Genomic DNA, 17,321 nt, shown 5'->3' with positions numbered 1-17,321 from the left:
AGAGATAAATATTTAGAAAAATGCTATAGGCAATTTTAAGGACAATGATAAATTACATTGCACATAAACCATACAAGATGTATTCCTCTCAAAACTTTCATGACTTCCCATTCCTTCTACGACATGCTTTAACCTGGAAATACTCTATAAAACAATTGGTAAGAGCACGTGAGTTTACCTCATGGCTTGGAATAACTTAGCAGTGGATTAGAGCAACTCTATACTGGATTATTTTGATATACAAATTTTAAATTAAGTTTCGGAACAACTTAGCAAATTACAGTTTTGTTCTTTTGATAGATGTTAATTAGCTTATCTTCTTATCCCACCCATCTTAGATAAGGGGTGGGGATGATGAAAGGGAAAAAAAAGTTAAAAGCAGTTGCTGCAGCAGCAGCAGGGAATCAGGCATTATTGGGGTTAAGTCAGAAGAACCAAAGAGGGAGAGCAGGTTAGGTTGAGGGTGAGAATGGAGAAAGGCAAGATGGCAGACAGGGTCCTGCCACATGAAGGAAGGCAAGATGGTGGACAGGGTCCCATCAGGTGGAGGAGAAAGGCAAAATGGTGGATGGGGTCCTACCACATGGAGGAGTGGGAGGGGAGCTGGGAAGATGGCGTCAGAACAGGAAGTGGAGAGAGGGGGCTTGGGAACATGGTACCTGCGCAGGAAGTGAAGGATCCGAAGGAGGAAGGTTCTGAGTGGGGGAGAGCAAACTGGGGGAAATGTAAGGTAGAGGTCAGAGAGGTTCTTGGGCAGGGACAGGGACCTTCTGTGCAGCAAGGATGTCCACACAGAGGGAAAAAGGAGGAACAAAGAGAATGATGGGGTTAGGTGGAATTAGGTGGGGCAAGATATGGGAGTAGATAGAATAAGGGAGGGGTGGGAACATAGCAAAGAAACAGAAGGTAAAGCAAAAGTGACACTGGAATCCAGTGGCTACTCAGGAAGTGAAGGAGTCTGGAAACATGACAGAAGGACTGGGAGCGTAGAAGAGGTGACCAAAGAGGAGGTGACCTTGGGGAACATGGCACAGGGACTGGAGGAGTAACGTACAAGGTGGATGGGCCAAAGGCTCCGAGAGAGGCGAAAGTGCAGGTAAAGAGGCTGGCAGAGAAGGAGGTGGGGAAGAAGTGGGGGCTGGGTGGAGTCCTAAAAGTTCTGGCGGCTCAGAAAAGGTATGGTTAGGTGAAAAGTCTAAGAGATCCTTGGGAGAGTGGGAGGGCTTAGCCTTGGCCAGGAGAATCTGAGTCGTGGAACAGGAGGAACATAGGGAAGGGCAGGAACGGAGTTTCCAAAAAGCTTCCACATAACGAACTTAAGACCATTTACCCTCGCGAGGACAGAAATTACCCAATTCTGTGAGGATCTGAAAATCAAACGTGCCTTCCGCTGGCCATTTGGAGCCTTTTCCAACACGTACTGTGGCCAGGCCACGGTTGAAAAATGGACAAGGCGTTTTCTGCGTAAGTCCTGGCCCAGACCCATGGTTTTAAAATTGGCCAATAAACAGCTTAAGGGGGTTGGGGGCCATGGGCTCAGGACATTTTGTTGCCCGTCCTGTCCCGATAAAGTATCTCGCGGCTAATCTAAACACAAAGAAGGCGTCCCCGCTTTGAAATTCAGACTAGAGGGGAACCTGGTTCCCCGTTAAGGAGGGCCAGTCAGTAGGGGGGACGTCTCACGCCCCTCTGAGGGCCCTGGATTGGTGGGAGCCGGTCAACGACCAGGGCGTCCCCCGTCTCGCTGAGGGCTCAGGACAGGCAGACCACGTGTACACGGTTTGGGGGGTCTGCAGGAGGTTAGGGAATACTTTTCAGGACAGGAGGAGCAGGGCGGAGGGGCTTACCTCACGTCTGTCGCTTCGCAGCCGGCAAAGGCCTTGGGGCTGGCGGCTTAGAGGTGGAGAGAGGAAGGGGGGAGCTCAACCAGTTTAGGGAGCCCACGCATCCCTTCCCGGGTTTCGGGCACCAAATGTTAGATGATGGCCACCGACCGCCCGCCCGCTTGGTGAAATAATATCGGCAAGTTGTTCAGAGTTGAGATGGAAGCTTTATTGGAAAATCCGCTCCTGGGCCCCCTTCGCGCAGAGGGGAAGGAAGAGGGAAGCGAAAAGGGCGTCTGAGATACGTGTGGAGGAGTTTTATACCCCTCTAGACATGTGGGAAGGCAAAGGGGCTGTCTGTGCCCCAACTATGCAAGGAATGTCCATTCAGGTGTCCCATTGGTCACCTGGAATCCCGCCAGGTAGGTGACGTAACTGGCTCCTGTGGCCCCTCCTCCTGTTACAGGCTGGAGCCTAGGAGATGTGGGGGCAGGGCAGACCAGACCCTAGTCTCCAGTGCCCTGGGCAGCCATCAGCACCCACATGGGAACCCTGCGTGTTCAAGGTGAGGACTTTAGCCACTACGCTACCGCACCAGGCCTCAAATGGAGCAGTCTTTCTTAGCCTCAGGAACACACCTGAAAACAACCCAGCATTTTACAATCCACAGTCCTGCCCTGACCCAAGCAACATCACAGGTGGGTCCAGCCTTCCTGCTAGGGAGAACTCCCCAGTAGACTCCTCTCTCTGGTCAGCACCAAGTGGCTTACCCAGCCTGAGGACTTGCAGGCAGTAAAACCTTCACAGTCTTCTTGCCCCAGGGAAGCCTGGGGGACATTTGCTCTGGTCTCCTTGGGCTGATAACACTGAGTGATGAAACCTCAAAGGAATTGTTCCTCCATTCACAGGCAAACCCTGTGTCCTGGAGGCCTGGGAGGTAGGAGGAGCAAAGGCAGGCAGGACTGGAGCCCATTCGCCCTGAGCCCCAGTCTGAGCACAGGCTGCACCTGCTCTCTGCTTCAGCTGAGCCTGCTCTATGTCCTGCGCTGTATTCTCCAGGTTAACCCACATCCCTCGACTTCCGCAGTCGGAATGACAGAGCACTCACACCATGCATGCCCTTTACACTTTCTGGGTTTAATCCTCCTTTTAAAGATTTATTCATTTTGGTTGGAAAGACAGACAACGATGTATACAAGGAACTAGACTATACAAGGAACTAGACGAAAGTGAAAGGGCAAGAAATGCTATTCTGGAGACAGAAACTCTTGGGAATTTTCAAGGCAGTAAAGCAGAATCAGACAAACCAGTTTCTTCACATAAGACTTGATGACTGACAGGGTCTGAGAAAGACTATTCAGGGAGGAGATGCTAATGAGTTTCCTAAAGACCAGACACCAATAACGCAGCAACACAAAAACCAGTGGAGAAAAAAGAAAAAACTGCGACGGAAATCTTGAAAAATGAAAAGATGGTGCCTAAAGGGGTATAGGAGAAGATAAAATGAACAAACATGAAGGGTAGAGTTGGGCAAGGGAGAGACAAAGTTCTGCTGTTGCAACTACACTCATTTCCCCCAAGGGGGTGCACCGTTCCTGGAGGTACTGCAATACCAGGTCGATGCGCGGAGTGGACGGAGCAAGCTCCTATTCCAACTCCAGGCTCCAAAAATCCATTTAATATATTGTCCTCGGATAGAGGACGTATCAGATATTAAACTGATAAGAACAGATACTACACTTGATCTTAGCCAAAAGGCCGAGAAGCGATACCCGCACTAACACAACGCGCCCTACACACCAACACACCCTGCCCCTCACACTCACGCTCACCCCGCGCCCGACCCCGACCCCGACCCCGACCCCGACCCCGACCCCGCACCCGCCCGCGCACGCGCCTGCCGCGCCACCTCCTCCCGCTCCTCCTCGGCCGCCGCCGCCAAACCTCGTCTCCACTCGCGCGCGGCTCGGACGCGCTGCTGGGCGGGGCCCGAGCCCCGACATCTGCATGCCCCGCCCACGGACCCGCCCACGGACCCGCCCGCCCCGAGCACCCGGCCCGGTGCCCGTCGGGGCGTCTCGGCTGCCCACGCGGGACGGATGCCCTCCCCACGACTGCCAGGGGCTGTCCTGAGCCGTCTGCGGCCCGGGAGCGGGCAGAGGGATGTGGAGTGCGGAGAGAAGGGCTAGCCCGCCCCCCACGCGCCCGCCCAGTCCACCGGAATGCATAAGCCATCATCGCTGCTGCTGTCCTTAGGAGTAGGACCTTAGGTGGCGTTTACAGAGTTGATCTGGTCGGGAGGGATGCAGGGTGAGGGCCAAATGGGTGTGATCGTTGTTCCCAGACTTTCTGTGTCTTCTGCCCATGCCTGGGGAGAAGGGTGAGTAAGGGCAGAAGTCATACCCATTCTCCCAGCCATCGCGGGACCCGAGGACAGGGAGCAGCCCCCCCATCTCGACCCAGGGCCCCGCGTGACCCATGCTGTGAGTGTTCTGCCCAGGTGCGTGTGACAGTTCTGAACTCTGTCGGTCTGGCCGATCCGTGGAGGAGAAGTCCCTTCCAGTGTCCGTTGGCTGGCACAGTCAACCTTAGAGTCTCCATGTTGTCCAGATAGTTGCCGTGATCATTTGCCCATTTGCCTGGGGTAATCGTCCATAGGTTCTGTTCCTTATTCTCGGCGTGGGACCAGATATCCTCCACAGGAAAATGGGCTGTGTGCACCATGGTCTGCGTGCGGTCCAGCACTCCATCCTTCACACCGAGGAAGACCAGTTCTCACAGGTGGAACGTGTGCCCGCTCGAGGTCCTGTGCCCTGCCACATCCCCCACCCTGGGGCTCATGAACCTAGGCCAAGTGACCAGAGAGCCGCCGTGCCAGACTCTCCATGCCGGGGTTCACAGAACCAGTGCCCACCACGCAGGTGGGTCCAAGGAGCCAGGCCAGGCAACCAAGCCCAGGACCTGCCGCAAGCCCACTCCTGGGGTTCCTGGGCCTGGCACCCACCTCGCAGGTGGGCCCGGGGACCTGGGCCAGGCAGCTTGTGCCCCAGAGGACATCTGAGCCCTGGGGCTCCCGAACCCAGCACCCACCACACAGTCAGGATGAAAATTCCAGCCCAGACGACCCCAGGGCCCACGGGAACGGCTGCCCCCAGGCATCACAAATCTGGCATCCACTGTGCAGGTGGGCCCAAATGCCTGGGCCAGGCAACCTGGGCCCAGGGGAGCCCCTGCCGCTGAAGTTAATGGACACGGCACCCACTGTGCAGGCAGGCTCAAGGACCTGGGCCAGAGATCGCACAGGCCTTGTTGGATTCCCCACCTCCAGGGCTCACGGAGCCAGCCAACACACACCTCGCAGGTGGACGGAAGTGTCCTGGCCAACCAGCCAGCGCCATCGGACCCCTCCACCCCCCAGTGCACATGGACACAGCACTCACAGCCCCTAGACTGGCATGGCTCATCTCACCGTGGCATCTACCAGGGATGCTTCAGCCTGCTTTGGTCCAGCCTGCTCCCAGTTCGAGCTTATGTCGGTTGGGGCTATCGCCCAGCTTTGCACAGTCAGATCCCCATCCCGGCTCCAGTGTGAACTGGCCCGTTCTGCGGCCCGACCCAGCCCCTCCTGTACCTCCTTCTGGCTCTCAGTCTGCCAACGGATGCCATGATCTGACCCGGCCTGGCCTGCGCACACCCAGACCTGACCCACGGCAACCTGGACTGGTTTGGACTGCTCCTTATCTTGGTTCTAGCGCTTACGTGCAGGGACTGCAGCCTGGCATGGGTGTATGACATACGTGTGCGTGCGTGTGTGTGTGTGCGTAAAAGAGTAAAAGAGACATATGTTTTTTTTAACTGGAAAGGCAGATTCACAGAGCATGAGAAGAATGTTCCATCTGCTGTTTCACTCCCCAAGTGGCCTCAACAGTTGCAGCTCAGCGAATCTGAGGCCAGGAGCCAGGAGCCTCCATGTAGTCCCACCAGATCCCGTTTCCCACCGCCTTGGCCTAACAACCACGTTGTGACTGTTTGGCAGAATGAGTGGGATCTCCCACTGAGTAATGTTCTGCATGTGCAATGTTAAAGAAAGATTTATGGGATTATCTGGGGTTGTATTTTTTTTTTTTTTGAAACTTTATTTCTGTTTATTGGTAAGGTAGATCTACAGAGAGGAGGAGACACAGAGTACAAGATCTTCCCTCTAACGGTTTACTCCCCACGTGACCGCAACAGCTGGGGCTGAGACCATCCAAACCCAGGAGCCAGGAGCTTCCTCCGGGTCTCCCACACGGGTGCAGGGTCCCGGTGCTGGAGCGTCCTCAACTACTTTCCCAGGCCACCAGAGCAGGGAGCTCGGAGGGAAGCAGGGCAGTCTTCCGTCTACCGGTCGATTCCCAACAGTCAAGTCTGGGCTTCAGCTGGGTCTCTCATGAAGGAGCTGAGTGCATCGGTGGTTGACAAGGGAGCTATTCGCAAGCCCGGAACACCTGGGCTTGTGTCAAACCTTGGAACACCAAGCGGCAGACCGCATTCCCTGGTGTCATCTGCCCTTTGTGCCTCCCCCTGGCTAAAAACAGCAGAAGAGGGCCCGGCGCGGTGGCTCAGCGGCTAAAATCCTCACCTCGAATACGCTGGCATCCCAAACGTGTGCCGGCTCTCGTCCCAGCAGCTCCACTTCCCATCCAGCTCCCTGCTTGTGGCCTGGGACAGCAGCCAAGGACGGCCCAAGGCCTTGAGACCCTGCACCCGCGTGGGAGACCTGGCGGGAGTGCCTGGCTCCTGGCTCCTGCTGGGCGCAGCAGCACCGGCCATGTTGATCACTTGGGAAGTGGAAGATCTTGCTCTGTCTCTCCTGCTCTCCGTAGATCTGCCTTCCCAATCCAATCTTGAAACACAAGCCAACAGAAGAGAGCAGCCCTGGCCTCAGCACTGGCTTTTCTTGTTGCTTTCCATGAGTCACAAGGAACGAATCAAAGCTCACCGAGGCTCCGCGTGAATGTCTTCTCCCTGTGCTAAGACCTGCCAGCTTCCCACAAGGCAAGGATTTAGGGACAGCTTTGTATGCCGCTGGGCTCTTCCTGGGGCTGCAAGGCTGCTCCCTTAAGCAAGGGCGTCCGTCATCTTGAAAGTGCGGATGATGGGCGCAGCGCAGATGAATGCAATGGTGTGTGTGTTCAGCATCTTCTTGCGTGTTGGACGGACCCCGGCACTGCCTGTTGGCTGTCTTCCCGGGCAACGCTAGGAGGTGGCAGTGCCTTTTTTTTTTTCCTGTGGGAGTGGGGAGGGGGACGGGAGACCCTTGCTGTGGGGTAAAAAAAAGCCTACTGCCGGGTCCAAGGCAGATCCCCCACTTGGGACACAGCTGCCCGCTACTGTGTTAGTGCACTCGGGCGGGAAGACGGTGCAATGCAGGACTAAGCGAGAGGAGAGGAGAGGAGAGGAGAGGAGAGGAGAGGAGAGGAGAGGAGAGGTCCGCGTGCAGCCAGGGGAGGGGAGAGCCAGATGGAGTGTTGGGCTTTGGTGTGAGGCAGCGTGAGGCCTGCTGGTGGTGGTGTGTGTAATGAAAGAGTGGGTGTAAGACATGTTGCTGCAAGCGTAGTGTTGCAGGGAAGAGTGTGAGGCTGCGCATTGTGGGAGGAGGTTGGTATGAGAAATGCAGTATATTGCAAGTGGTTGGCGAGTAAGTTGCTGTTGGGAAGCAAGAAAGACAGAGGAAGAGAGAGGCAGCAGCAGCAGCAGCAGCAGCAGCAGCAGCAGCGGTTAGTGGTTGCAGGAGAAATGCCAGCAAAAGACAAGTGGCAGGTGCAAGTGGCAGAGAGGAAGGGCAGAGTTGGGCAAGGGAGAGACAAAGTTCTACTGTTGTAACTACACTCATTTCCCCCAAGGGGGTGCACCGTTCCTGGAGGTACTGCAATACCAGGTCGATGCGCGGAGTGGACGGAGCAAGCTCCTATTCCAACTCCAGGCTCCAAAAATCCATTTAATATATTGTCCTCGGATAGAGGACGTATCAGATATTAAACTGATAAGAACAGATACTACACTTGATCTTAGCCAAAAGGCCGAGAAGCGATACCCGCACTAACACAACGCGCCCTACACACCAACACACCCTGCCCCTCACACTCACGCTCACCCCGCGCCCGACCCCGACCCCGACCCCGACCCCGACCCCGACCCCGCACCCGCCCGCGCACGCGCCTGCCGCGCCACCTCCTCCCGCTCCTCCTCGGCCGCCGCCGCCAAACCTCGTCTCCACTCGCGCGCGGCTCGGACGCGCTGCTGGGCGGGGCCCGAGCCCCGACATCTGCATGCCCCGCCCACGGACCCGCCCACGGACCCGCCCGCCCCGAGCACCCGGCCCGGTGCCCGTCGGGGAGTCTCGGCTGCCCACGCGGGACGGATGCCCTCCCCACGACTGCCAGGGGCTGTCCTGAGCCGTCTGCGGCCCGGGAGCGGGCAGAGGGATGTGGAGTGCGGAGAGAAGGGCTAGCCCGCCCCCCACGCGCCCGCCCAGTCCACCGGAATGCATAAGCCATCATCGCTGCTGCTGTCCTTAGGAGTAGGACCTTAGGTGGCGTTTACAGAGTTGATCTGGTCGGGAGGGATGCAGGGTGAGGGCCAAATGGGTGTGATCGTTGTTCCCAGACTTTCTGTGTCTTCTGCCCATGCCTGGGGAGAAGGGTGAGTAAGGGCAGAAGTCATACCCATTCTCCCAGCCATCGCGGGACCCGAGGACAGGGAGCAGCCCCCCCATCTCGACCCAGGGCCCCGCGTGACCCATGCTGTGAGTGTTCTGCCCAGGTGCGTGTGACAGTTCTGAACTCTGTCGGTCTGGCCGATCCGTGGAGGAGAAGTCCCTTCCAGTGTCCGTTGGCTGGCACAGTCAACCTTAGAGTCTCCATGTTGTCCAGATAGTTGCCGTGATCATTTGCCCATTTGCCTGGGGTAATCGTCCATAGGTTCTGTTCCTTATTCTCGGCGTGGGACCAGATATCCTCCACAGGAAAATGGGCTGTGTGCACCATGGTCTGCGTGCGGTCCAGCACTCCATCCTTCACACCGAGGAAGACCAGTTCTCACAGGTGGAACGTGTGCCCGCTCGAGGTCCTGTGCCCTGCCACATCCCCCACCCTGGGGCTCATGAACCTAGGCCAAGTGACCAGAGAGCCGCCGTGCCAGACTCTCCATGCCGGGGTTCACAGAACCAGTGCCCACCACGCAGGTGGGTCCAAGGAGCCAGGCCAGGCAACCAAGCCCAGGACCTGCCGCAAGCCCACTCCTGGGGTTCCTGGGCCTGGCACCCACCTCGCAGGTGGGCCCGGGGACCTGGGCCAGGCAGCTTGTGCCCCAGAGGACATCTGAGCCCTGGGGCTCCCGAACCCAGCACCCACCACACAGTCAGGATGAAAATTCCAGCCCAGACGACCCCAGGGCCCACGGGAACGGCTGCCCCCAGGCATCACAAATCTGGCATCCACTGTGCAGGTGGGCCCAAATGCCTGGGCCAGGCAACCTGGGCCCAGGGGAGCCCCTGCCGCTGAAGTTAATGGACACGGCACCCACTGTGCAGGCAGGCTCAAGGACCTGGGCCAGAGATCGCACAGGCCTTGTTGGATTCCCCACCTCCAGGGCTCACGGAGCCAGCCAACACACACCTCGCAGGTGGACGGAAGTGTCCTGGCCAACCAGCCAGCGCCATCGGACCCCTCCACCCCCCAGTGCACATGGACACAGCACTCACAGCCCCTAGACTGGCATGGCTCATCTCACCGTGGCATCTACCAGGGGTGCTTCAGCCTGCTTTGGTCCAGCCTGCTCCCAGTTCGAGCTTATGTCGGTTGGGGCTATCGCCCAGCTTTGCACAGTCAGATCCCCATCCCGGCTCCAGTGTGAACTGGCCCGTTCTGCGGCCCGACCCAGCCCCTCCTGTACCTCCTTCTGGCTCTCAGTCTGCCAACGGATGCCATGATCTGACCCGGCCTGGCCTGCGCACACCCAGACCTGACCCACGGCAACCTGGACTGGTTTGGACTGCTCCTTATCTTGGTTCTAGCGCTTACGTGCAGGGACTGCAGCCTGGCATGGGTGTATGACATACGTGTGCGTGCGTGTGTGTGTGTGCGTAAAAGAGTAAAAGAGACATATGTTTTTTTTAACTGGAAAGGCAGATTCACAGAGCATGAGAAGAATGTTCCATCTGCTGTTTCACTCCCCAAGTGGCCTCAACAGTTGCAGCTCAGCGAATCTGAGGCCAGGAGCCAGGAGCCTCCATGTAGTCCCACCAGATCCCGTTTCCCACCGCCTTGGCCTAACAACCACGTTGTGACTGTTTGGCAGAATGAGTGGGATCTCCCACTGAGTAATGTTCTGCATGTGCAATGTTAAAGAAAGATTTATGGGATTATCTGGGGTTGTATTTTTTTTTTTTTTGAAACTTTATTTCTGTTTATTGGTAAGGTAGATCTACAGAGAGGAGGAGACACAGAGTACAAGATCTTCCCTCTAACGGTTTACTCCCCACGTGACCGCAACAGCTGGGGCTGAGACCATCCAAACCCAGGAGCCAGGAGCTTCCTCCGGGTCTCCCACACGGGTGCAGGGTCCCGGTGCTGGAGCGTCCTCAACTACTTTCCCAGGCCACCAGAGCAGGGAGCTCGGAGGGAAGCAGGGCAGTCTTCCGTCTACCGGTCGATTCCCAACAGTCAAGTCTGGGCTTCAGCTGGGTCTCTCATGAAGGAGCTGAGTGCATCGGTGGTTGACAAGGGAGCTATTCGCAAGCCCGGAACACCTGGGCTTGTGTCAAACCTTGGAACACCAAGCGGCAGACCGCATTCCCTGGTGTCATCTGCCCTTTGTGCCTCCCCCTGGCTAAAAACAGCAGAAGAGGGCCCGGCGCGGTGGCTCAGCGGCTAAAATCCTCACCTCGAATACGCTGGCATCCCAAACGTGTGCCGGCTCTCGTCCCAGCAGCTCCACTTCCCATCCAGCTCCCTGCTTGTGGCCTGGGACAGCAGCCAAGGACGGCCCAAGGCCTTGAGACCCTGCACCCGCGTGGGAGACCTGGCGGGAGTGCCTGGCTCCTGGCTCCTGCTGGGCGCAGCAGCACCGGCCATGTTGATCACTTGGGAAGTGGAAGATCTTGCTCTGTCTCTCCTGCTCTCCGTAGATCTGCCTTCCCAATCCAATCTTGAAACACAAGCCAACAGAAGAGAGCAGCCCTGGCCTCAGCACTGGCTTTTCTTGTTGCTTTCCATGAGTCACAAGGAACGAATCAAAGCTCACCGAGGCTCCGCGTGAATGTCTTCTCCCTGTGCTAAGACCTGCCAGCTTCCCACAAGGCAAGGATTTAGGGACAGCTTTGTATGCCGCTGGGCTCTTCCTGGGGCTGCAAGGCTGCTCCCTTAAGCAAGGGCGTCCGTCATCTTGAAAGTGCGGATGATGGGCGCAGCGCAGATGAATGCAATGGTGTGTGTGTTCAGCATCTTCTTGCGTGTTGGACGGACCCCGGCACTGCCTGTTGGCTGTCTTCCCGGGCAACGCTAGGAGGGGGCAGTGCTTTTTCTTTTTCTTTTTTCCTGTGGGAGTGGGGAGGAGGACGGGAGACCCTTGCTGTGGGGTAAAAAAAAAAAACGCTACTGCCGGGTCCAAGGCAGATCCCCCACTTGGGACACAGCTGCCCGCTACTGTGTTAGTGCACTCGGGCGGGAAGACGGTGCAATGCAGGACTAAGCGAGAGGAGAGGAGAGGAGAGGAGAGGAGAGGAGAGGAGAGGAGAGGAGAGGTCCGCGTGCAGCCAGGGGAGGGGAGAGCCAGATGGAGTGTTGGGCTTTGGTGTGAGGCAGCGTGAGGCCTGCTGGTGCTGGTGTGTGTAATGAAAGAGTGGGTGTAAGACATGTTGCTGCAAGCGTAGTGTTGCAGGGAAGAGTGTGAGGCTGCGCATTGTGGGAGGAGGTTGGTATGAGAAATGCAGTATATTGCAAGTGGTTGGCGAGTAAGTTGCTGTTGGGAAGCAAGAAAGACAGAGGAAGAGAGAGGCAGCAGCAGCAGCAGCAGCAGCAGCAGCGGTTAGTGGTTGCAGGAGAAATGCCAGCAAAAGACAAGTGGCAGGTGCAAGTGGCAGAGAGGAAGGGCAGAGTTGGGCAAGGGAGAGACAAAGTTCTACTGTTGTAACTACACTCATTTCCCCCAAGGGGGTGCACCGTTCCTGGAGGTACTGCAATACCAGGTCGATGCGCGGAGTGGACGGAGCAAGCTCCTATTCCAACTCCAGGCTCCAAAAATCCATTTAATATATTGTCCTCGGATAGAGGACGTATCAGATATTAAACTGATAAGAACAGATACTACACTTGATCTTAGCCAAAAGGCCGAGAAGCGATACCCGCACTAACACAACGCGCCCTACACACCAACACACCCTGCCCCTCACACTCACGCTCACCCCGCGCCCGACCCCGACCCCGACCCCGACCCCGACCCCGACCCCGCACCCGCCCGCGCACGCGCCTGCCGCGCCACCTCCTCCCGCTCCTCCTCGGCCGCCGCCGCCAAACCTCGTCTCCACTCGCGCGCGGCTCGGACGCGCTGCTGGGCGGGGCCCGAGCCCCGACATCTGCATGCCCCGCCCACGGACCCGCCCACGGACCCGCCCGCCCCGAGCACCCGGCCCGGTGCCCGTCGGGGCGTCTCGGCTGCCCACGCGGGACGGATGCCCTCCCCACGACTGCCAGGGGCTGTCCTGAGCCGTCTGCGGCCCGGGAGCGGGCAGAGGGATGTGGAGTGCGGAGAGAAGGGCTAGCCCGCCCCCCACGCGCCCGCCCAGTCCACCGGAATGCATAAGCCATCATCGCTGCTGCTGTCCTTAGGAGTAGGACCTTAGGTGGCGTTTACAGAGTTGATCTGGTCGGGAGGGATGCAGGGTGAGGGCCAAATGGGTGTGATCGTTGTTCCCAGACTTTCTGTGTCTTCTGCCCATGCCTGGGGAGAAGGGTGAGTAAGGGCAGAAGTCATACCCATTCTCCCAGCCATCGCGGGACCCGAGGACAGGGAGCAGCCCCCCCATCTCGACCCAGGGCCCCGCGTGACCCATGCTGTGAGTGTTCTGCCCAGGTGCGTGTGACAGTTCTGAACTCTGTCGGTCTGGCCGATCCGTGGAGGAGAAGTCCCTTCCAGTGTCCGTTGGCTGGCACAGTCAACCTTAGAGTCTCCATGTTGTCCAGATAGTTGCCGTGATCATTTGCCCATTTGCCTGGGGTAATCGTCCATAGGTTCTGTTCCTTATTCTCGGCGTGGGACCAGATATCCTCCACAGGAAAATGGGCTGTGTGCACCATGGTCTGCGTGCGGTCCAGCACTCCATCCTTCACACCGAGGAAGACCAGTTCTCACAGGTGGAACGTGTGCCCGCTCGAGGTCCTGTGCCCTGCCACATCCCCCACCCTGGGGCTCATGAACCTAGGCCAAGTGACCAGAGAGCCGCCGTGCCAGACTCTCCATGCCGGGGTTCACAGAACCAGTGCCCACCACGCAGGTGGGTCCAAGGAGCCAGGCCAGGCAACCAAGCCCAGGACCTGCCGCAAGCCCACTCCTGGGGTTCCTGGGCCTGGCACCCACCTCGCAGGTGGGCCCGGGGACCTGGGCCAGGCAGCTTGTGCCCCAGAGGACATCTGAGCCCTGGGGCTCCCGAACCCAGCACCCACCACACAGTCAGGATGAAAATTCCAGCCCAGACGACCCCAGGGCCCACGGGAACGGCTGCCCCCAGGCATCACAAATCTGGCATCCACTGTGCAGGTGGGCCCAAATGCCTGGGCCAGGCAACCTGGGCCCAGGGGAGCCCCTGCCGCTGAAGTTAATGGACACGGCACCCACTGTGCAGGCAGGCTCAAGGACCTGGGCCAGAGATCGCACAGGCCTTGTTGGATTCCCCACCTCCAGGGCTCACGGAGCCAGCCAACACACACCTCGCAGGTGGACGGAAGTGTCCTGGCCAACCAGCCAGCGCCATCGGACCCCTCCACCCCCCAGTGCACATGGACACAGCACTCACAGCCCCTAGACTGGCATGGCTCATCTCACCGTGGCATCTACCAGGGGTGCTTCAGCCTGCTTTGGTCCAGCCTGCTCCCAGTTCGAGCTTATGTCGGTTGGGGCTATCGCCCAGCTTTGCACAGTCAGATCCCCATCCCGGCTCCAGTGTGAACTGGCCCGTTCTGCGGCCCGACCCAGCCCCTCCTGTACCTCCTTCTGGCTCTCAGTCTGCCAACGGATGCCATGATCTGACCCGGCCTGGCCTGCGCACACCCAGACCTGACCCACGGCAACCTGGACTGGTTTGGACTGCTCCTTATCTTGGTTCTAGCGCTTACGTGCAGGGACTGCAGCCTGGCATGGGTGTATGACATACGTGTGCGTGCGTGTGTGTGTGTGCGTAAAAGAGTAAAAGAGACATATGTTTTTTTTAACTGGAAAGGCAGATTCACAGAGCATGAGAAGAATGTTCCATCTGCTGTTTCACTCCCCAAGTGGCCTCAACAGTTGCAGCTCAGCGAATCTGAGGCCAGGAGCCAGGAGCCTCCATGTAGTCCCACCAGATCCCGTTTCCCACCGCCTTGGCCTAACAACCACGTTGTGACTGTTTGGCAGAATGAGTGGGATCTCCCACTGAGTAATGTTCTGCATGTGCAATGTTAAAGAAAGATTTATGGGATTATCTGGGGTTGTATTTTTTTTTTTTTTGAAACTTTATTTCTGTTTATTGGTAAGGTAGATCTACAGAGAGGAGGAGACACAGAGTACAAGATCTTCCCTCTAACGGTTTACTCCCCACGTGACCGCAACAGCTGGGGCTGAGACCATCCAAACCCAGGAGCCAGGAGCTTCCTCCGGGTCTCCCACACGGGTGCAGGGTCCCGGTGCTGGAGCGTCCTCAACTACTTTCCCAGGCCACCAGAGCAGGGAGCTCGGAGGGAAGCAGGGCAGTCTTCCGTCTACCGGTCGATTCCCAACAGTCAAGTCTGGGCTTCAGCTGGGTCTCTCATGAAGGAGCTGAGTGCATCGGTGGTTGACAAGGGAGCTATTCGCAAGCCCGGAACACCTGGGCTTGTGTCAAACCTTGGAACACCAAGCGGCAGACCGCATTCCCTGGTGTCATCTGCCCTTTGTGCCTCCCCCTGGCTAAAAACAGCAGAAGAGGGCCCGGCGCGGTGGCTCAGCGGCTAAAATCCTCACCTCGAATACGCTGGCATCCCAAACGTGTGCCGGCTCTCGTCCCAGCAGCTCCACTTCCCATCCAGCTCCCTGCTTGTGGCCTGGGACAGCAGCCAAGGACGGCCCAAGGCCTTGAGACCCTGCACCCGCGTGGGAGACCTGGCGGGAGTGCCTGGCTCCTGGCTCCTGCTGGGCGCAGCAGCACCGGCCATGTTGATCACTTGGGAAGTGGAAGATCTTGCTCTGTCTCTCCTGCTCTCCGTAGATCTGCCTTCCCAATCCAATCTTGAAACACAAGCCAACAGAAGAGAGCAGCCCTGGCCTCAGCACTGGCTTTTCTTGTTGCTTTCCATGAGTCACAAGGAACGAATCAAAGCTCACCGAGGCTCCGCGTGAATGTCTTCTCCCTGTGCTAAGACCTGCCAGCTTCCCACAAGGCAAGGATTTAGGGACAGCTTTGTATGCCGCTGGGCTCTTCCTGGGGCTGCAAGGCTGCTTCCTTAAGCAAGGGCGTCCGTCATCTTGAAAGTGCGGATGATGGGCGCAGCGCAGATGAATGCAATGGTGTGTGTGTTCAGCATCTTCTTGCGTGTTGGACGGACCCCGGCACTGCCTGTTGGCTGTCTTCCCGGGCAACGCTAGGAGGGGGCAGTGCCTTTTTTTTTTTCCTGTGGGAGTGGGGAGGAGGACGGGAGACCCTTGCTGTGGGGTAAAAAAAAAACGCTACTGCGGGGTCCAAGGCAGGTCCCCCACTTGGGACACAGCTGCCCGCTACTGTGTTAGTGCACTCGGGCGGGAAGACGGTGCAATGCAGGACTAAGCGAGAGGAGAGGAGAGGAGAGGAGAGGAGAGGAGAGGAGAGGAGAGGAGAGGAGAGGTCCGCGTGCAGCCAGGGGAGGGGAGAGCCAGATGGAGTGTTGGGCTTTGGTGTGAGGCAGCGTGAGGCCTGCTGGTGGTGGTGTGTGTAATGAAAGAGTGGGTGTAAGACATGTTGCTGCAAGCGTAGTGTTGCAGGGAAGAGTGTGAGGCTGCGCATTGTGGGAGGAGGTTGGTATGAGAAATGCAGTATATTGCAAGTGGTTGGCGAGTAAGTTGCTGTTGGGAAGCAAGAAAGACAGAGGAAGAGAGAGGCAGCAGCAGCAGCAGCAGCAGCAGCGGTTAGTGGTTGCAGGAGAAATGCCAGCAAAAGACAAGTGGCAGGTGCAAGTGGCAGAGAGGAAGGGCAGAGTTGGGCAAGGGAGAGACAAAGTTCTACTGTTGTAACTACACTCATTTCCCCCAAGGGGGTGCACCGTTCCTGGAGGTACTGCAATACCAGGTCGATGCGCGGAGTGGACGGAGCAAGCTCCTATTCCAACTCCAGGCTCCAAAAATCCATTTAATATATTGTCCTCGGATAGAGGACGTATCAGATATTAAACTGATAAGAACAGATACTACACTTGATCTTAGCCAAAAGGCCGAGAAGCGATACCCGCACTAACACAACGCGCCCTACACACCAACACACCCTGCCCCTCACACTCACGCTCACCCCGCGCCCGACCCCGACCCCGACCCCGACCCCGACCCCGACCCCGCACCCGCCCGCGCACGCGCCTGCCGCGCCACCTCCTCCCGCTCCTCCTCGGCCGCCGCCGCCAAACCTCGTCTCCACTCGCGCGCGGCTCGGACGCGCTGCTGGGCGGGGCCCGAGCCCCGACATCTGCATGCCCCGCCCACGGACCCGCCCACGGACCCGCCCGCCCCGAGCACCCGGCCCGGTGCCCGTCGGGGAGTCTCGGCTGCCCACGCGGGACGGATGCCCTCCCCACGACTGCCAGGGGCTGTCCTGAGCCGTCTGCGGCCCGGGAGCGGGCAGAGGGATGTGGAGTGCGGAGAGAAGGGCTAGCCCGCCCCCCACGCGCCCGCCCAGTCCACCGGAATGCATAAGCCATCATCGCTGCTGCTGTCCTTAGGAGTAGGACCTTAGGTGGCGTTTACAGAGTTGATCTGGTCGGGAGGGATGCAGGGTGAGGGCCAAATGGGTGTGATCGTTGTTCCCAGACTTTCTGTGTCTTCTGCCCATGCCTGGGGAGAAGGGTGAGTAAGGGCAGAAGTCATACCCATTCTCCCAGCCATCGCGGGACCCGAGGACAGGGAGCAGCCCCCCCATCTCGACCCAGGGCCCCGCGTGACCCATGCTGTGAGTGTTCTGCCCAGGTGCGTGTGACAGTTCTGAACTCTGTCGGTCTGGCCGATCCGTGGAGGAGAAGTCCCTTCCAGTGTCCGTTGGCTGGCACAGTC

At 58.1% G+C, this 17,321-nt stretch overlaps 4 non-coding genes across 4 annotated transcripts; all 4 read right to left on the bottom strand.

The window, feature by feature from the left end:
* Positions 1-3,402: 3,402 nt before the first annotated feature.
* On the bottom strand, positions 3,403-3,593 carry LOC121170603. Its single transcript, XR_005886027.1, has one exon. It is a non-coding gene; the product is annotated as a U2 spliceosomal RNA (small nuclear RNA).
* Positions 3,594-7,706: 4,113 nt separating this feature from the next.
* Positions 7,707-7,897, bottom strand: LOC121170601. Its single transcript, XR_005886026.1, has one exon. It is a non-coding gene; the product is annotated as a U2 spliceosomal RNA (small nuclear RNA).
* A 4,117-nt stretch (positions 7,898-12,014) lies between these two features.
* On the bottom strand, positions 12,015-12,205 carry LOC121170600. Its single transcript, XR_005886025.1, has one exon. It is a non-coding gene; the product is annotated as a U2 spliceosomal RNA (small nuclear RNA).
* Positions 12,206-16,316: 4,111 nt separating this feature from the next.
* Positions 16,317-16,507, bottom strand: LOC121170599. The gene has a single exon (XR_005886024.1). It is a non-coding gene; the product is annotated as a U2 spliceosomal RNA (small nuclear RNA).
* Between the last annotated feature and the right edge of the window lie 814 nt (positions 16,508-17,321).

Source organism: Ochotona curzoniae, unplaced genomic scaffold (assembly GCF_017591425.1).
Source record: "Ochotona curzoniae isolate NIBS_2020 unplaced genomic scaffold, NIBS_Ocur_1.0 scaffold_2453, whole genome shotgun sequence".
NCBI classification, from domain to species: Eukaryota; Metazoa; Chordata; class Mammalia; order Lagomorpha; family Ochotonidae; genus Ochotona; species Ochotona curzoniae.
This window is presented reverse-complemented; position numbering and strand designations above follow the sequence as displayed.